General features: G+C 41.3%; 1 long non-coding RNA gene across 2 annotated transcripts in view; it reads left to right on the forward strand.

The window, feature by feature from the left end:
- Nucleotides 1-625: 625 nt before the first annotated feature.
- Nucleotides 626-21,494, forward strand: part of LOC148133116 (uncharacterized) — a 165,388-nt gene continuing 144,519 nt past the window's right edge. The window contains exons 1-2 of one of the 2 annotated variants that reach the window (XR_015747087.1): nucleotides 626-731; nucleotides 5,636-5,745. This is a non-coding gene — a long non-coding RNA (uncharacterized LOC148133116). The remainder of the gene's footprint in view (nucleotides 732-5,635; nucleotides 5,746-21,494) is intronic. The other variant, XR_015747086.1, reaches the window with a different exon arrangement.

The raw sequence follows: 21,494 nt of genomic DNA on the forward strand, positions 1-21,494 counted from the left end.
AAAGAGAAAGATCACAATGAATTGTGATTGTAGGTTGTGGTCTTTGTTGATGACCAGTTTTCCTATATTGCACAATACAAATAAAGAGCTAAAAGTAATGCACAGTGACCTCACATTCTGCTTATTGTGGCATCAGATACAACTTCTGGTAGACAGATTTTGAGATATCACAAGTGAAAGAAAAATACTGCTTCCGATTATAACTGAAATGCTCTTTTTTCTCCAGCTGAAACTGTTTTGCATGTCACTGCATTTATTGGAGAGCTGTGCTGTGTTTAAGGTGGAACAAAAAAGGCTTTGTGGTGGAATTTTGAATATGGTACATTATGGTACACGGTAAGGAAAAACGTAATAGCTAGTAATGGCTTAATAACAAGTTTCTAAATAAGTAGCTTAGTCTCTCTGACTATTTTTAGTAAATGGATTTGGGAACAGTGCAAAAGTAATCCCCAACGGCCAATTAAAGTCTCTTAATTCAACAAAGGCATTGTAAATGGGAAGCTACAGATACTGTAAATAAACATACATTTAAGAGAAGAATTTGAATAGAGAAACTGTTGTGTTGTGGGAAAAGAGACTCGAGACCCAGTTGACCTTTTTTCCTTTTTATTTTCTTTCTAGTAACCACATGCGGAGAAACCGCGGCAGCCTTTTTTATAGCTGGCTGCTCACGGCTCGTGTCCAATGACGGCTCTTCAAATCTCCCGCCACCACGGACCAACCTATCATAGGTAAGTATGCAAATATATAACACCCCTCCCCATGTGATCCAGTCTAACCAATCCGGGCCTCACCTATCTTACGTAGTCACGTAAATAGGTGGGCCTTTTATGGTTCCGACTGGACCTGCGCAATTCAGTCGTGAGTTCGCCTCTGGACTGTTCGGACGGGGTTGCTGTTTTTCCCGTTCTTTTCCATGGAGCCTCCTGGAAGGTAGAGTCAGCCATGCCGCTCCCGCCAGGCCTTTCCTGGCTGGTTGAGTCGGCTCGGCTGCTCCCACCAGGAGTGGCTTCCTGATGGTTCTTCGAAGTCTGCTCCAGCGTCCCCAAGTTGTTTTCTTCTTCTATAGTTTCAGGTACGTGTTTGCGATTTCTGATTGTTAGTATTGGTTGTTGTGCCGTTGTTAGGGTTTGTTTTGTCACTTCTTTTACTTGTGGAGGGTCTTCCCCTCCCCTTTCGTTTGTGTTTGAGGGGTCTCCCCCCTCTCTGGTTTGGCTATTTTTGTTTAATGTTTGCGGCAATTCCTTTATTTGTGTAGGTTCTCCCCCCTCCTCATCCTGATTGTTAGTGTTTCTCAGTGTGGTCCTCGATCTGATTTGGTCTATGTGTCTCCTCCAGCTCTTTCCATCCTCTGTGTCTACCCTGTATGACCGTGGTCCTGTAATTTGGGTTATTGTTGCCGGTATCCACAATGGTTCACCCGTGAGGTTTTTTGCATAGACTAAGTCCCCTGTTTTGAATGTGCGGCACTTACTGGAGGAGATTGCTGGCTTTTCTGGGCTATATGTGGGGTGTAGTCTGTCTAGGTTTGATCTTAGTTTTCTTCCCATTAATAATTCTGCTGGGCTTTTATTTGTTGTGGTGTTTGGTGTAATGTGTTGTATACTTAGTAGTTTGTCTATCTTTTCCTGTATATCTCCAGGTCCCAATTTGTGTAGTGTTTCCTTAGTATAACAGACCATGCATTCCGCCCATCCGTTCGTAGCCGGACGTTCCGGCGCTGTTAGTGCATGCCTTATCCCTTGTTCTGCTAGGAACCTTTCAAATGTTATTGCCGTGAATTGTGGTCCGTTGTCAGATACAACTAAATCTGGCAATCCATGTGTCGTAAAAAGTTTTCTTAGTTGTATAATAACAGCTTCTGTTGTGGTTGAGTGCATGATGCTTACCTCCAGCCAATTTGAGTAAGCATCTACCACTATTAAGAATGTGTGTCCTTTAGTTGGTCCTGCAAAATCAATGTGTATTCTAGACCATGGTCCCCTAGGTGTTTCCCATTCGTGTATAGCTGCAGAAGGGGGTGTAGGTCTAGATTCTTGGCATCGTTTGTGTTATATTCTGAGCATGGGTGCAAGTAATTGAGACAAGTCAGTGACTTAGTGAACTTCAACTCTTTATTAAGAATCAGAAACAGAGAGCAAAACCTTTGGGCAGCAGTAGCCCTTTTATAGGACTAGCTACTGATCTGTTAACCAATGACCTGTGTCCACATGCTTAATGTTTGGCCAATGAAAGATGTTAAAGTAATAGCCAATCAGGTTGTTCTCTGAGGACCAATCCCAGTTCGCTATCCTAGGCCAATCCAAAGTGCAGGATTTCAAGCCTGCTTAACATAATGTTAATAAGTTTATTCAAATGGTTTTTGTTAGTTCATAACAGTTTGCACGTTGCTACCCATTCCCCAATGTCTTTATCCATCCCTGGCCACCATACATAACTCCTAGCCAGGGACTTCATTCTGACAATACCCGGGTGACCCTCATGCAATAATTCAAGTATTCGTTTCCTTAATATGTCCGGTATGATCACCCTATCCCCCCATAGTATATATCCCTTTAAGATTGATAGTTCCGTTCCTGTCTATTCCGAAATGGTTTAACAGTCTCATCACTTGAAGTCTCTGGCCACCCTATCCAATTTAAAATTCGTGCCAGGTTTTTGTTCCTCGCAGTTTCCATAGCAATGTCTGTTGCTATGATTGGTATGTTTGCCATCGTCTCGATTTGAAGGGTTGATGTGGTTGGTGCAGGATCATCATCTAAGTCGGCTAGGGGGGAACGGCTCAGGGCATCAGCGTGTGTTATGTTCTTTCCTGGTCGGTAGATCAAGTTGTAGTTATAGGCAGCTAGGAATTCCGACCACCTCGTCATCCGCGGTGACAGTATGTTAGGTGTAGCTTTGTTTTCTGCGAGGATTCCTAGAAGAGGTTTATGGTCTGTGACAAGTGAAAAGGGTCTGCCATAGATATACTCATGGAAACATTTTTTTCCTGTTATTGCGGCCAATGCCTCTCTGTCTAGTTGGCTGTAATTCCGCTCCAGTTTAGATAGAGTTTTTGAATAGAATGCGATAGGTGCTTCTCTTCCATCAGGTAATACGTGGCTGAGTATGGCACCAATGCTGAATGGTGACACATCGCATGTTAATGTTATTGGAAGGGTTTCGCTGTATTGTATTAGCACACAGTCTGATGTAAGTTTTTTATTTCCTGGAACGCTGTTTCTTCTTGTCGCCCCCAGGTCCAGGTCGCTTTCTTATCAAGCAACCTGTGTAGTGGTTCCACTATCATTGCTTTCTGTGGCAAGAATACATTGTAAAAATTAATAAGTCCCAAGAAGGCTTGCAAGTCTGTTTTATTTTTGGGTCTGGGAGCTTCCTTTATTGCTCTGATTTTGTTTTCAGTGGGGTGGATCCCTTCGTCTATGAGGTATCCCAGGAATTCGACTTTGTCGGTGGCTAATTGGCACTTCTCTTTTTTTACTTTAAGTCCCGCCTCTTTAAACTTTTTTAAGACCTCCCTTAGGCAGTCTTTCAGTTGTTCTTTGTCCTTGGCTGATACTAATACATCATCAAAGTATGGTACCACCCCCTTTATTCCTTGCAACCCCCCTTATTCCTTTATTCATTCCATTAAACTCTGGAATACCCCTGGGGCCACGCTAACTCTGAATTGCAGTCTGTTGCATTTGAATGCCCCCGTGTGTGTCACAATTGTTTGTGCTTCCGCTGTTTCTGGGTCAACTGGTAATTGTTAGTAGGCTTGCACAAGGTCCAATTTCGCGAAGATTTTACCTCCCCCCAAAGAATGTAATAGGTGCTGTACCACCGGAACTGGGTATGCGCTTTGCTGTAGCGCGTGGTTAAGGGTTGCTTTGTAGTCCCCGCAGATATGTACTGACCCATCTGGTTTAATAGGGGTAACAATTGGGGTTTCCCACCTTGCGTGGTCTATTGGTTCTAATACCCCCTGTGCGATAAGTTTATCTAATTGTTCATCAAATTTTGGTTTTAACGCGAAAGGAACTCGCCTCGCCTTTAGTCTTATAGAGGCTATATTTGGGTTTAAATTAAATGAGATAGGGGACCCTTGGTACTTGCCCAGTTCTCCATTGAAGACGTCCTGGAATTCTTTCATCAAGTTCTTTTCCCAGTCTGTCTCAGTAATGCTGTTTATTCCGGTTACTCCGATTCCTAATGATGCAAACCATTCGAGTCCCAGTAGGCTGGGTCGATCCCGGTCGACTATGGTTAATGGAAGGACTTTAGTGTGTTTTTTTAATTCAACTTTGAAATGTCCAGTACCTACTACAGGAATTCTGTTTCCCTGGTAGTCCTTTAGTATGAGTTTTTGTATTTCGAGCTCTCCCTTGTTTATATCAGGTATTAGTCTTTTTAGGGTATTCCACAATACCACTGATAAATACGAGCCTGAGTCCACCTCCATCTCGCATGGCTGGCCTTCTATGGTGACTTGCACATGTACCTTTTTTGCATTGATTGAGTTTGAGTGCCCAATGGTTATTGTTTGATTTGTTTCCTCTTTTCTGTTTGCTTCTTTCCATCGCTTGTTTCTGTTTTCTTGACTCCAATGGCTCCCTATTTGCTTTTCCCTCTCTCTGGGGAGGGGTATTCCATCTTTGTCTAGGGCCATAGTTATTTTTAGTTTGGCATCCCCTAGCTATGTGTCCCCGCCGTTCACAGTACCTGCAAATAGCATCAAAGAAACGGCATTCGGAACGTGGATGGTTTCCTCCACACCCGGCACAATGGAATTCTGACTTTCTTTCATTTCGCTCCCATCTACCTTTTTCTGACTGGAGTTGATTTACCTCTTCCTCTTCGTCTTCTGATAGGGATTCGATGTCCTCGTGATGTGTTGTGGTGGTGGGTTTTTTTGTTCCTTCTGGTGTCTTATTGTGTGTTTGACTAGTGTCTTTTTGGGTTTCCTTTGGTAATTTATTCATTTGTCGCATGGTGGCTGTCGATTTCTGTGTGGCTTCCTCTGCGGTGGCTTCTTCTATTGCCTCCTTCAATGTTATCTTAGGTTTTGTTAGTAGTCGACCCTGTAGTGTAAGGTCCTTTAATCCGAGGACCACACGGTCCCTCATGGCCTCATCCATGTTTAGAAATTCGCATGCTCCGCCAATGTCTCTCAGTGCTGCAACAAAATCTCCGATGATCTCGTCTTTCTTTTGGTCGCACCGATAAAATTCATGTCTTTTGATGAGGCATGAAACGGTTGGTGCATAGTGGGCTCGCAGTAATTTCTCTAGGTCCATCCACGCCATTGTCTTTACATCATTGGGTGCTGCCAATGCCTTTGCCATTTTGAATACTGTGGGACTGCAGTGGGTGAGGAAGACGGCTCTCTTCCTATTTTCAGATATTCCTTGGAGATCGCTCCCTTCTAGAAACATGAGGAATCGGTCAATGTAGGATTCCCAGTCTTCGGTTGTTGGGTTGAATGGTGCGGGTGGCAAGTTGTTCCTGGCCATTTCATCTCGCTCGGTCCTTGTTACCATGTGCACAACTGGGCTCCTTTGTCTCACTATCCCACCTTCGTCGCCAGTGTTGCATTGTGGGAAAAGAGACTCGAGATCTAGTTGACCTTTTTTCCTTTTTATTTTCTTTCTAGTAATCGCATGCGGAGAAACTGCGGCAGCCTTTTTTATAGCTGGCTGCTCACGGCTCATGTCTAATGACGGCTCTTCAAATCTCCTGCCACCACGGACCAACCTATCATAGGTAAGTATGCAAACATATAACAGAAACCATTGGAAAATTGGCTCTGATTTTCAGCTTTGTCTCATAAATGGGGAAGAGGGATATTGAAGACAGTACATAGTTATGAACAATGTAATTTTTGTTTGTATTTCATGGCACTTATCTTGAGTAGGAGGTAAGTGAAATAAAGCATGCAGAAGAACTTCAAAGCTTTATTGGCACTGCTTCCTCCAATTCAATAATATGATTATCAGCCCCTTCCTTATTCATCTTCACTGTAGGAAGAGACTCATGTTGGTCTATAGTGGCAAAAAATCAGGATGAGTCTGGTACTGCCTTTTCTGATTAACAACATTTCATAAAAAGCACAAACTTTTGTGCACTTCATCCGATGTGTGAACCCTTCTCACTTCACCCCAATTTAAATCCTATATCAGATTAGCCACTCCATTCATTTGATGAAGTGAGTTGCAGCTCATGAAAGCTTAGGATGTTTAATGAAATATTTTTGCCAGAACAGATCCTACCTACTTAATTTTCAGGTAATGTCTACTAGGCAGGTATGACAAACTTCAAAGCTAAGAAATAGAGAAAAAGTCAGGTAAAGTTCATAATGTACTAGACAACCCACTACATGTTGGTTCATCATTATAGAGATATTTGCTTACCTAAACAGAGAAACAAAATGACCATAAGTGGGCAAAAAAGCAGTGGGAGTGGAAACAACTTCCAACTTTAGGTCAGCTTGAATGCCACTGATGGTTCTCTGGGAGGTAAATGTGGGGCCACACCTCCAAAAGACTAGGGCAAGATTGGTCTACCTGATCTTCAGCAGCCGAAGGAGGACTTGGCCTTTAGAGAGATAGGGTGGGATTGTGCCATCTCTGGGAGGTAGCTCAGCAGTGTTAAAACTATTACAAATTTCAAATGCACAAGAGTCATGGGTCCCTAATTTTGGACACATTCTACAGGACTGTCTATTTGAAATACCTTGGTTTGAATTTTTTTGCCTATGATGCACTATTTCACCCAATTAAAGGTTTACAGACATGAGAGTTTATACTACTAAAACTAGATAACTGGTGACCAATTGGGTCATTGTTTTACATACTGTATATTTCCTTACCTAAAACAGAGAAAGAGAATAAACAGGGATGGGCAAAATAGCAATAGGGGCAGAAGCAACTTCCAATTTCCTGTCAGTTTCTGCATCGAGTTTCCTTGGGAAACTGGCAATGAGCATTGGAAATCCTTCCTTCTTTCCTCTCCCATCCCATCAAACTAGCACACAAGTAAGTGTCAGGGAGAGAGGAGGGAGTGTGAGCACTGAGGTACTGGTGCTATACTGGATATGTGAGTAGCTGTCAAGGAATGTTGAAAATGAGGACAAATGAGAATGAGAACAAGAAAATGTGACATGGCTGATGTGGCAGTGCAGCTATGGTGTTGAAGTGCTGTAATGAAACAGTCACAACTTCCCCAAATTCCATTCCCTCAGGAATCATTTTATAAATTAGCCAATTTAACTCAACTTAGTTGGAAACGTTTTGTCTTGTTTCACTCAGTTAAAGGTTACAGACACAAGAATTTTAGTAATATATAGATAGATAAATGGTATTTCTTCATTTCCTCTTTCCTTTTACACTGTATTTTTTCTTCCTGGGAGGAATAGTTCGGGGTGTGTGTGTTAATCTTTGATGTGCCAATGAAGTGAAACATCTGGCTTTCCACTGCAGTTAACTTTGGTGCTTTGCCTGCCCAATTTTTATCTTTATGAAAGCCTGGCTGAATGTGCAAACTGTGCCTTTAAATTAAAAAAAAATCCTGAACTCAGCAGACCACACTGGAGCATTTATTTTCCTTGGCTTAATCTTTTATTAAGAATAGAAGTTTCAAATCTGAAATAACTGTGCACAAAATAATAAGAAAAAACAATCTGCATTACATACCAAATCTGCGGCTTCCTTGAAATATTCTATGTAATACAGCAGATGTACACATATGCAGTGGCATGTGCATTGGGATTTGGTTTGATATGTTTCCATCAAGCAAGAGGATCAAGTGCAAAGCAGACAATTGTGGCTAATGCACTCATGAGCAAATATTTAAAAAGTCAAGAATGAGATCAAACAACAACAATCTGAAAGAGCTTGTTGTTTTTCTGCCGTGTTTATATTCCAGTCTGATTGAAGTAGTGGATGTCAAGTGAAAGCAATCTTTCTCAACAGATGTGGGAACACTTTGTGAGGCCAAGTTGATATGGCCTGAGGATGGAAAGTATAGCAGATATCTTGAGTTGCCAACCTTCTGAACTGGTCTAGGCTGCTTTGCCATTAACAGTGTTGATTTTAGTAATTAGCTATAACTAAATTTAAATAATTTGATTGAGACATCACCTGACTTTAACTGACTGTGGGCTATGGTTTATGTTTTAGTCTTATCTTGCTCTGTTGCTGGAAAATGTTGAAATGGCTACAAACAACCAGCCAAATTTGCTTGTAAGCAGCAATTTTAGCAACTCAGCAGACCACACTGGAGCATTTATTTTCCTTGGCTTAATCTTTTATTAAGAATAGAAGTTTCAAATCTGAAATAACTGTGCACAAAATAATAAGAAAAAACAATCTGCATTACATACCAAATCTGCGGCTTCCTTGAAATATTCTATGTAATGCACATGGATATGTTTGGGATGTCATTTTTATTTGCAGATTTAACTTTGTCTTAGGATAGAGCAAATGAGAAATCTCTTCTGTGCAAATATTTCCCAGTACACAAATGGCATACACTATTAAAAAAGGACAAATTAATTTGGGATTTCAATGATGCTGAAACAATTTTTTCCATGCTTTGGAAAGATGTTATAAAGAGGCAATAAAGCATGTTACATTATAACGTTATACTGGGTATAACAATACCCAGCCCTATAAATATTTTTATGGATTCTTTTAAAATACTAGTGTTTCAAGTGAAACTAGTAAACTACTGATTCCTATTCACTTCAGTGCAGAACAATGTGTATGCCTATTTTTCTTACATAACCTCAACATCCTTGTTATTGCTGAATATTTTGAGGGAATCGTGATTGAATACTAGGTCTGGAACCCAAATTCAACAAGCCACTAAAAAGGTCTTCTGGCAACAGGGGTGGGATTCTACCAGTTCGCACCAATTCGCTAGAACTGGTTGTTAACATTCTAAGCAGTTCGGAGAACCGGTTGTTAGAAGAAATTACTGGCCTAATCCTGTAAGGAAGGCAGGAAGGAAACATTCTGGTGTTGCTTACAGAAACTGCCTCTCCGTTAACCCTTATTACATTCTTGGCCGGACTAGACTTCCTGTCTCAGGAACTTCTCTGGAGTTTTTTCCCCCTCCTTTGCTGGTACTTTGCTTGTATGGAGTGACCATTCAAAATTACAATGGCACTGAAAAAAGTGACTTATGACCATTTTTCACACTTACGACTGTTGAAACATCCCCACAGTCATGAGAGGCCAGGCGAGGAGATGCGTGCCTCGATGTGAGTGATACTGAGTTGGCCACGCCCAGCCAATAACATGACCACCAAGCTATGTCCACCCAGTCACATGACCACCAAGCCACACCCACCACCTAACAACAGAAAATTCCACACCTGTCTGGCAAGTAACTTGTATTGATATCTGAAAGGACTGTAACTGTTCGGATATGCCAACTTTACCCATAATAAAGGTAAAGGCAGGCTCCACTTAGGTTGTATTCTGCCCTATCCCAAAACTCTCCCATTCGCCCATCTAGTTGTGGTTGATTTATTTATTTTATTCATTTATTAAATTTATATATGCCCCATTTAGCTTTTTGGGGTGACCCTGAGTGTGGCTATAACATGGAATGGCTAGGCTGCCCTGAGGTATCCTATTAGAGATGGTTAAATGTGCTTGGAATGACCTGGAAATTATCTATATTTCATCCCAAAGACAGATATGAGCATTTTATAAATCATTTGGGAAAACAAGTAAAAGTTTTTTTTCTCCACCACCTTTTTACCAGCGTCCTACCTACCCTTCCCTTTCCTGTATTTATCTGCAAATGGAGATGAGCAATAACAATGTGGTAAGCCAGATAGAGGGAGGTTTTTTAATTTAAAAAAGCCTCCAAGTATGTTGAGGTGTTGCAGAGGAGCAGTAATGCTTAGGAATTGCATCAGGAAAACTAAAGGGAGGAAAAAAGGCATTGTTAGATGGATGAGGAGTCTTCATTCACATTCCTAACTAGTTTCTTTCTCATACACACTGCACAAATATATTGTTTACAATACAGTTTTGCATTAATTACCAAATTTGCCCCATGGTTGTTTATTTTTCTAAAACTGTTCAAAGTCATACGAGAACTAAAGTCACAAGTACCTGAAAAGTACTGGATCAAAGAAGGCTGCTCTAATTTATCATATTAGACTTTTCGTAGAATTAGAGTAGTTTCTGGGATTTAAAATACAGTCCATACATAACATTAAACAATCATAGCACAAATAATTTATGCAACTTTATTTGCAAGACCGAGAAGCTAGTAAAAAAATAAAAAGGTCATCATTGAGATGTGTCTGCATGTCAGCATGTACAATATTGGATAGGCGGGAACAGAACATAAATGCTAAAATTACTTCAAAAGATTTTCAGCGGAAAATATAAAAACTGACTGATCTCTTGTGAGGTATGCTCTTATCCCTTGCACACAGGGAGAGGTTGGCTTAATAGGCAAATGTGCTAATGGGGGGCAGGGGGGATGTGAACATAATGAGGCATTCTAGGGAAGCATTATGGCAGCCACCAGCCAATTATTGGAAATAGAGTCTCTACCTCTAATCCTTACCTTGAAATCACTGAAATGTTGCTTGAAAGAGTAATTAAAACCAGAGGTTGGTAACTGAGGTCACCTATTTTGGAAGGTTGTAATATGAAATAATCTAGGCCTAAACTCACAGGGTTGGAAGGTGTCTTGGGAATCATCTAGTCCAAGTGCAGGAATACCCACAGTATCCCAAAAAAGTGACTATCTAATATTTTTTTGGCACTCTCAGAGGTGAAGCACTCACCATTTCTGGACGCAGACTGCTTAATATCTCCCTCAATCAGGAAATTTCAAATTTGGATTTCTCTTTGTTAAATCTCCAACCCAAGTTCTTGTCTTTTCTTAAATCCATATCTTCCACTCTGACATTTTTTTTCATGTATTGGAAAACTGTTACCAAATCTCCCCATAGATATCTCATCTTTAGGATAAACACAAGTTTCTTCAACTGCTCTTCATCAGATTCACCTTCCAAACCTCTAATCATTCTTGCCTATCTTCTCTGCTCTCCTTCCAGTTCCTCAAAATCCTTTTGGTATTGTGGCAACCAGAACAGGAAACAGTATTCCAAGTGTGATCTGACCAATGGTACTATCACTTCCCACAATCTGTTGATGCAAATGAGAACTGCATTGGCTCTTTTTGTAGCTGTGACACAGTGCTCTCATGCTTAACCTGTCATCATCATCATCCTCTTTTAACAACCCCATAATCCCTTGCGGGGTGGAGTCTGGGCCACTGAATGGAGCTGAGTGTTTATTGGCCAGATGCCCTTCCTGTCCCAATGTGGAGTTTTATTCAGCAGATATATTCTCATTGTGCCCAGAGAGAGAAATATCTGCCTCTACCTAGGATTGATCTCACAGCCTCCAGATCATGAGGCAAGAACTCCACCTCTAGGCCAAAGCACGACACCTCTCCTGTGGCCTACCAATATTACTGCTTCTTGCAAATACTATTTGTAACCCAGATATTGCTTTTCATGTATTTGTGCCAAAGTTTTTCCTGACAAAGTGCAGAATCTTTCTCTTCCCACCATTTAGTAATATTTTATTGGATACGACTCAATGTTTAAGTCTATCAAGATCAAGTTGAATGTTGTGTCTATTTCTTGGGGTATTACCAATCCATCCCCCAGCTTTTGTATCATATTTACATTTTATGAGCAGAAACCCTTCCATTTCCTGATCTAAGTCATTTATTAAGATTTGAAGAGTAGTTATTCCAGGACAGAACTCACTGCATTCCTCCTTCACTATGGACATAGACCCATTAAGGACCATATGTTGGGTATGATTGTTCATCTAACTGTGAATCCATCTGGTGTAGGACCGTTATTTCCACTTTATTCAGTTTATCAAGAAGGAAGTTGTGATCTACTCGTCCAAAGGCCTTACTAAAGTCTAAGTATACTATACCTATAGATTCCCTTGGTTTACTAATATAGTCACACTGTCAAAGAGCACAATAGGATTTGTCTGCCATGATCAATATTATCAAATCCATGCTGGCTTCTGGTAATAATGCTGTTAGCTTCTATCTGCTCATAAGCCTACTGCTTGATTATTATTTGTAGCATTTGCCCAGATATTGATGCCAAAATGATTGGTGTGTAGTTTCCTGTGTCCACTTTTTCTCCTTTTAAAATACTGAAATAGAATAAAACAGTAAACAACAGCCTAATCAAGAAACTACCAAGAGAAAACAATACTTCCACCAATGCTGATAGGGCAAACTACTGTATATAAACCCTTCTAGCACTGAAGATGTTACCTGCAGTAGTCTGGAAGCAAAAAAAAAATCAATCTCAGAAAGCACAAAGATTCCTCTATGAATGGGTCTCATATCTAACATACAGTTGTCACTGGAATTTTGTTCCGATGGTGTCACTGTCTCTTCTACAATAAATCTACTAATCATTTTGTTGTATCCTTGAGCCCTTGTTTATCTCTTTCCAGCCAGGAGCAGCAGCTGTGGACAGCTACAACACTGTGAACCTGCAATATTTGCTGCATGTGCTAATACAGTTTTGTTAAAGCAGAAGCAGAAATTTGTTTAATGTGTGGCTTTAGAGTGTTAAATTGATGTCAGTAATCAGTTGGACACCTGGATGGCAGCATCTCAAGATGATGATTATTCTGTTACTTTGCATGTACATGGAGTGCTTCTGTACCAGAGAACAAATCCCTTGTGTTCAAAACACACTTAGCCAAATAAAGTTCAATTCAATTCAATTCAGTTCAGTTCAGTTCAGTTCAATATAACCAAACTTGGCTGATCTCAAAAAGTGAGTAGGATCAGACCAAATTAAATAGATGACACCAGCAAAAACCAGGACTATGGGTTGGGAAGTGTTAAAAAAAAGTCCACTGGCAAACAGCTTTAGTATTACTGCAAAGAAAACTGCATGGTTATGCTCATTTGGTCATTAGAAATCAAGATCAACTTGAAAGAAGTTGGCTTTTACCTTTTAGAGCTTGCCAGAAATCTGCATCTTGAATATTCTACTCCCTGTCTTTCCAGTGAGAATAAGTTCATTACATATAGCAGAGCTTAACTTGTGTTGTGGTATCCTAGAACACAGAGAAGCCTTGAGAATGGATCTACTCTTCCACAGATGTGCTCCCATTGAGCCAACTTAATTGCTATCCATTTGTTCAACTGTACAACAGAGGACCTGAAACGGGAGCCCAGGAAAGTGAAAATAAAACCAAAAGAGTGTAACTAATAAGCCGAGTGAAAGCAGGCAGTACCCGAGGAAATCTAATGTTTTAACATACTTATTTCATGGAAGTTTCCACCACACACCTCTTTTCTCTTCATTTGAGTTATTTATCCCATTTGATTATTATTCAGTATTTTAAATGTATCCCTAATGAATTAAATTCATAACTGAATTTAAAGATGACATGTGGTATAATTATAATTACAAAAGCGCTACCATCCCTGTGAGACCCCTTCTTTCCCTTTTAAGCTGGTTGGATCTAGAAGTCTGATTTATAGAGCAATTCAAATGAAATGTGGTTCAGATAAACCCTTGATTGTCTGTTCCTTGCCAATTCTGTATCCTTAATGGTACATGTGGTTTTCCTACCTGCCATGAAGCTGGTATCTTACCTAAAAGTTAATGAATTACCAATTTGATTTCTTTCTCAATTGTAAATCCTGAAGGCTCTACAAGGAAGCTTATTGGAAACAATATACTGAAATGAAACTGAGATAGCTTATACTTATTCACAGATTACTTCTCTCCAGATTACTTTTCCTTTGAACTTTATAATCCCTAACTTCATCTCATCCTCTCCCCTCCCCGACCTTTGTTGGTAACATAATAGAATTTATCTGACCATATTATTCCCTTACAGTACTAGTGCTCACCTTGAGCACAGCAATACCGTATTTGCCGGCGTATAAGATGACTTTTTGCCCTGAAAAACATGCCTCCAAGTGGGGGGTCGCCTTATACGGCGAGTATATAACAAAGGTCGTCTTATACGCCGGCAAATACGTTGTTGTCACTCGGTGCAAGAGCGACGGGGCGGAGCTCCGCAACTTGCGAAGCCCCTTCAAGCCCAGCCGGAGTCTCTCTTCCTCCTCCTCCCCACCCACCCACCCACCCACTCCGCCGTGCGAGCGGACAGGCAGGCTCCAGGCTTTGCCCCCATCCTCACCTCCTTCCATCCCCTCCACCCCCCAGTGGCAGAAACTTCGCCGCACGTGGGGACGAGTGGAGGGGTGGGAGAGCAGCGACGCAGCTCAAAGCTGAGAAAGTGCCATCCTTGCTTTTGTGCTTCGGGAAGAGTTCGTGTTTTTTTTTTTTGTTTTTCTCCCAGGAATGGGATGCTGCTCGTGCGATTTTCTTTGGGAATTTTTCTCTTCCCGGTTTCAGCCTTTGCCTCGAATCCTCCCCCGATTCACTTCTGGAAAGGATGCTTGTGTAAGTCTTTTCCTAAGCGTTGCTGGGGTGGAGGGGGGGCAGTGTGCAGCGTGAGCGAGAGGCTCTTTTCCTTTCTCCCTGAGCGCAAAACCGTCTGCCTTCTCTCTCTCTTGGACGGACCGAGCAAGGCTAATAAGATAATAATAAGATAATAAGATAAGATCCTAAGCGCGTTGTGGAAACAGATCTGGATCTCATTGGAGAAAGGTAGCAAATGAATGAACTGGACTTTTGGCAAGTCTCGGGTAGGAACTCGACGCTTTCTGGAAAGTTAGTGAGCAGGAAAATAGACATCCTTTCCGCTTTCTCCCAGCGTGGGTATTTCATTATCCCTCCCTGTAAGAAGTAACAACCACAAAGCCAAGGGAAAAAACGATGCGCAGGAAAAAGCCACAGTAGGAAGCAAAGATTTCTCCCCCCCACCCTCTCTCTCTGAAATAATTAATGTCGCAATCAGTGTGGTGCACCCTTGGAGACAAATTGGTTGGGGAGGTGGAAAGATATTAAGAAACAACTCGACTGTTTTTCGTCCAGTTTTATTTTTATTTATTTATTTTCCCTGAAAAAGCAGATCACCAACGGTGTCACAAAGAAAGGGAGAGGAATTGAGTGCCAGCCTGAGAAAGGCGAAGCTGCCTCTCTAAAGCATTTTGGTGGCTTTGTAAGTTTGGGGGAAAGGGGCGGGGTGTCAATCAAGAATTATATCCAGAATACCCCAAGTGTTACAACTTACCGTATTTGCCGGCGTATGAGATGACTTTTTTGCCCTGAAAAACATGCCTCCAAGTGGGGGGTCGTCTTATACGGCGAGTATATAACAAACTCTATATTTTGAGTGGAAATGTTGGGGGCTCGTCTTATACGCCCAGTCGTCTTATACGCCGGCAAATACGGTATTTTTTACTGGAGTTCATTTAGTTTTTAGCTTAGGCCCATATTCCCATGGGAGCAATGTTAAGGGCTTTATGGTAAGCATGTTTTGTTATTTCAAAAATTCTCTCTCTGTCAGATCTACCATTACATTGCTTCAGCCCTATTTCACTTTGATGGCAGCCTATCATAAAATATGGCGGGGGGTGTTCAGGGAGGGAGGATGACAGGAACCAGAAGTGCCAACCAGAGACAACAGTTGAACAATCCAAGGACACAGGCATGGGAATGGAATGTGAATGCCATCAAAGAGGTGCCAAACCTCAGCACTGTTACCAAAACAACTAATTTGAACTTTATTGGACACTAGTAAGATGACCAGGGGAGAGGGCCTGGGAGAGTGGGAAAGTAACATATTTATATGGGAATCCTCAGATCTGGCTTTTTCTATACGGTAACCACTTGGCTTTAGTAAAAGCATACCTTTCACTGCAAATGGAGCTGAGAGTCTTTCTTTCCTAAATGCCCAAGCTGGGGCAGGCCTGACACACACTCTCTCACATAATTTACTATTGTGAAAGGTCAAACAGTTGAACTGGATCTTGCAGAAAGAGTTTGAAAGCAGTTTGAGGTATGTAGCACATTCTATAAGAAAAATTCAGGTAGCCTCGACTTACAACCATTCATTTCATAACTGAGGTTACAAAGGCACCTGAAAAACATGACTTATGACTTCATACTTAAAACTGTCACATTGTCCATAGAGTCACATGATCAAAATTCAGGTGCTTCATAACCAGCAAATATTTACAATGGTGGTTGTGTACTGCAGGGGTCCCCAACCACCGGGCACCGAACTGGTACCGGTCCGTGGATCATTTTCTACCGGGCCGCCGGTTTGCTGGGCACCGCCATCTTGTTTCGACAGACATGAATGATATTCTTCCGACTAAAATCGGAATTCCAATTTCTTGGGGGAATCAGCCCTGCCCACCCTTTCCCCCCCTTTCTTCTCCTCCTTCCCCTCCCCTCGGAGGCCCCCTGAGTCAGGAGTTGCTACTGCCCAGCGTGGCTCCACGCGGCTTCAGTCCCGCGTTGCCTCAGGAAGGGAAAAGCAAAAAGGAAGAGCCGCAGCGGTGCTTTGCAAAAAGGACTGGCGAAGGCGAAGAGGTTTTGCAAACGATTCCTGGCTGCCCAGATGTGAATAAACGGTTTTTGCCCGGGAAGCCCATTCTCACGAGTTTAAAAGGCTCATGTAATAATACGCCTTTCTCTCTCTCCCCCACCCCCCCAATGGGGCGCGCTTCAACGACTCCTCAGGCCGCTCTCACTCTTTCAAAAGTGTGAGGCGGGAGTCAGTTGCAGGAAAAACCGAGCCAAGGAGCGGGGACACAAGTTGCAACCGCAAGGCTAGTGGCGGGCGGAGTGGGGGGGGGGAGAAGACTATTATTCCTGTTATTCTCGCGCTGTGGGGATAGTGAGTGGGTGTTTGAGTGGGTGTTCTGTGTGTGGGCGTGCGCGCGCGCTGATGCCGGGTGAGAGCTGCCTTTGGGGTTATAGAGCCGCTGCCTCTCGCCTAACAACCCGTGCCGGACGCAAAAAAGTTCTCCGTGGGGAGGAAAGTGGACCCACGTCACGCCCCGGTCTCTTCTCCCCCCCTTCCCCCCCAGCTGCCAGGTGCCTGCGTGATCAGCCCGGAGGAGCCCTGCCACCTTTAGCCTGCAGCTTGGAGGATCTCATGCAGGGGGGCGAGGAAGAGCCCGAAAGCATCAGCTGAGGCTTCCGTGCAGGGAGGGGTCACTGGGGAAGACCTGGAGGGGAGGTGGGGGGGAGAGGAAAGAGAGAAAGGGGGGGGTTTAGTTGAGGTCAGGGCGGGGAGCTGATCGGATACTTAGCAGGTGCTTAGGCAACCACTGTACCCCTGGCTACTTTTCAGATTTTTTTTTCAGAGGGGAATATCATGCCTGTTTCGACGAGAAAGTGCTTCCGGGTGAGCTTTCCGGTTGGAAAGCGGCGTTTGGGTCCTGAAGGAATCCTCGCGCCTTAGTTTCATCGAAGGGGGTGGTGGCTTCAAACAAAGAGCCATCCCGATGGCGGAGGAGATTAAGAAAGCACAAAAAAGCACAAAAAAGGTACAAAGGAGGAGTTGAAGGTGGCGGGGAGAAGCGGGGGACGACTAGCTGGCCAGTTGCTCGGCTCGCCTTGCCTTGTCATGCATGCTGATGCCGGTACCGGGCCGTGGATCATTTTGTGATGCCGGTACCGGGCCGTGGCACAAAAAAGGTTGGGGGCCACTGGTGTACTGGAATCAAGTGATCACCATTTGTAACCTTTCCAAAGGGCTTCCAGTATGCAAAGTCAGTGGATAGTCCTTTGCTTGGCTATGTCTTCCTTCTTTACAGAATTGTGGCATTTGTCCACTGAAAGAATATGAAAAAGCCACATAAAATAATTCTGCTTTGAAAGATTTGATGGTGCTTGGAAGTTTCATTATGTGATCAGTTATCTTTAATCAGCAATTTGGTGATTTTTGCTATGCTGCATCCCAGCTCTCACCATCTTGCCCAGTAGAGGCTCCCAAATTCTTGAGAAAAAAAAATCAGGACACATACGACACATTTGTAGCAACCTATTTCATAAAATCTCAAAGATCTAATGCGATAGCTGGGCTGGAGTAGATACCTGAGATGTTGTGCAAAATAATGTAATGGCACCTGGTATGTAAAAAGGAAAAAAAAATCTTTATTTTAGTACCTTTTCCAAGATGCCAAATTAAAAATATACCCTTGAAGCCTGAAAAGAGGTGGAAAGGCTTTATAACTAAATGGGAACCCCCAAATTCCCTATACCAATAACTGTTTCCTGAACTATTTATCTTCTGATTGATGAGGATCTGAAAAATGAAATTGAATTCCAGTTGAACAACAGGAAATTTAGTACAATTTGTGTCAAACATATATATACCTTCCTCACAATTCAATATCAAATGTTTTATGTTGAGTCCCAACTCTATGCCTTGCTTGAATCTTGAGCAGTCAATAACTTCTTGGTCTTTAACCTATGGCCTTGTTAGTTTGCTTTATATTTCCCTTCACGTAATTACCACCAATCTCTAGAAACCAATATTGTTAATTGCAAAATCCAATGGAATGAACTCAAATTCTTTCCATCAGTTTAGCATACTAGCATACTAGTATAGTTTGAAAGGTTAAGAAGGCATAATATTAACCAGAATTTGAACAAATTAATATAATTTCTCCATCAAGTTGTAAATTGTACCAGGCCTCATTGTTTTAGAAAGTAGATTTTTCTTTGTTTTTGCATTCTATTTTTATGTCTTTAAGTTATGGAATAAATATAAGCTTGAGACTAGCTAGAACATTTGCCTTTGTATTATTTGATTATTCTTTTTTTTTTTTTTACAAAAACATACCATGCTGAAAATTTTTGGAATTTAACCATGTGGTTTAATCCATTGCCAAGAAGGGCTTTTAGAAAAAATTTAGATATTACTCTGAAAGTCCACAGATGGATAAACAGAGTTGCAAACTTGGGGCAATTGTTTCAGTATGGAAACAGCATAAAGTTGACTGTTTCTATAAGGCTATATTTTATTTCCAAAGGTTTTGTAGAAACGTATAACTCATGATCAACAGGGGTGGGTGGGAGGTACTTCTCACAAAGTAGTATGAATTTTGTTGGAGCAAATCAAAACAAACTGCATTCTGAGCAATGGCATATCTGCTGATATTTCAAAATACGTATTAGAGGCATGATTAGGTAGTTTTTATGCCACACAGTTTTCTTGTTAATGTTGCTATTATTCTGTCTCAAGCTGTAAAGGAGATAGTATTTGAAATGATGTTTGCCCAGTAACTAAGTATTGCTATTTTGATATTTGATGCCAAAGCTAAGCAGTTTTGCTTCCTCCTAGGATATGACAGGTAGGACCTGTAATGCTTTGGATAATTTACCCATTACAGGCAATCTTGTACACCCATCTTTTATTGATGTGGCAAATATATAATACAAAACCCACTGCATAAAAATAGAAGGAAGCAAATTGTGTGTGTTTGAATCTGAACCCATTTTTTTTTATTAACAACTGATCAAGAACATCACTGCATGCACAGAGAGAGGGCAGGCAGAAGGAGAGAGAGATGGAGATACGCTGGTTCCTTGTAAGATAATCAAGGCAATGCAAAAGACTTTTGATATCTGACTGTGAGATGAAGGCTGCAACTACATCTTTCCTTCATCTTTGGCCCTGTTATGTGAACTGACATACAACAATGATATATGAAGAAACTAGTGTACATTATATCTAAAAGTCTTCCAATATATTTACAACTGTGCAGGTGTGTTATATTTATTCCTGTATGTGCTAATCCATTTTCCTTGTCCACATAGAATAGAAGAACAAGCTATCTGAGAAAACTCTTCTTTTAAATCCAGTAATAATGTCAAGGAGAACAGAAAAGAAAACAAAAAAAGAAAGGGCAATATTTTTTAAAAAAATCTGGATAAATTCTTGGTGTTGAGTATCCCATCCAGCCAAAAAGTAAACCAGCACCATACAGTCAATTAGTATAAACATGTACGGTCAGGTCTATATTTTGAGTAATAATAATTTGTAATTGGGAATTTTGATTTTAAGTGATTAGTGGTGTTAGGAAACATTTTCAATAGCTCTTCTTCTTCTTCTTCTTCTTCTTCTTCTTCTTCTTCTTCTTCTTCTTCTTCTTCTTCTTCTTCTTCTTCTTCTTCTTCTTCTTCTTCTTCTTCTTCTTCTTCTTCTTCTTCAACAAAAAACAAAAAAACAAAAAAAAAAACAAAAAAAAAACCCACACACCAAATCTTTGCCTTCCTGTTGTTGCCCTCACCTCTGGAACAGCATCCCCTCAGAGATTTGGATGGTGCCCATTGTCCTGGGATTTATAAGCCTTAAGCCTTAAAACCTGATTCTGTTTCTCAGCCTGTGGTTTATTTATTATTTTAATTGATTAGATCTGCCCAACTGTGATGGCTTCCAATAGATTAATGTGGATGTGACTTATTGGTCAAGCCCTTGTCAAATTATTGTTCTAGTTGCTTTTGTCTGACCTGCCTGTGTTGTGGGTTTTATTGTTATGGATTTTGTAAGCTGCCCACAGTCTTCCGGAGTGGGTAATTATACTAAATCAAATAAATTGCAATAATTAATTTTTTCCTGAATTAATACTACATAGTACTAATGAATAAAGAAGAGCCTCACAAGACCTTTATAGTCAACTACTTGAATTTAAAGAATTGTTTGTAATAAAAGTATGAGCCCATGTAGGTTTTTTTATTGGAACAGAATAATTGTACATTCCTATCCCTGTTTACTGTTAATTGAAAAATAAGCCCTATGAATTCAGTATGGCTTACTCCTATGTAAGTACATATTTTAGGAATGTAGCCTAAAATGGCAGTCCCTGAAGAAATTACAGGGCAAAAAAACTAGTTATAAGTTCTCCCTGACCTGGAAAAATGCTGAGAGAAAGGATGTTGGCTTGGGGACAAATACTTGGAAATAATCTCCTATCCCAGTATGGTGGCGTAGAATTTAAGATCCATTTTGACTCTTGAGAGTACAATATCTAAAACTTATTGAATTTGATTTAAATCCCACTGAAATATAGGCAGTTTACTTTTCCACAGGATCAGGGCAGGCAAACCAAATAATTTGAATTTAGGATTTAGAACAAAGGTCTAATAATGCTGGCTGGAGAATTCTGGGAGTTGGAAGTCCACAAGTCTTAAAGTTGCCAAGTTTGGAGACCTCTGATTTAGAAGGTGAAGGGGGAGAGGGAGATAAGGCACCCGGAGGGATGAAGCTCTGCAAATGCCTTATGTTGTTCTGGGCTTTGACCATATCCTTGATAAGTGCCCATTTCACTGGGTTTTGGTTTTGTTGCTGCTGCTCCTTCTTCAGCAGTGGGAAAAAATGTTCTACTCTTATAGTCAAGGTAATCAACAAGAGGTTTATTCTGCCTTCAAAGGCAGAACGATTAAGGCTTGGTGCAGAGGAGGGTTGGAATTCCGCAGCTTCATAGGGAGCCAGGATTCATTTGGATTGGTTTATTCCTTATGGATTATGTTATCTCCTGTAAAA

The sequence above is a fragment of the Notechis scutatus genome, chromosome 1 (assembly GCF_049901735.1).
Source record: "Notechis scutatus isolate UNSWTSFEM ecotype Mainland chromosome 1, rNotScu1.2, whole genome shotgun sequence".
Lineage (NCBI taxonomy): Eukaryota > Metazoa > Chordata > Lepidosauria > Squamata > Elapidae > Notechis > Notechis scutatus.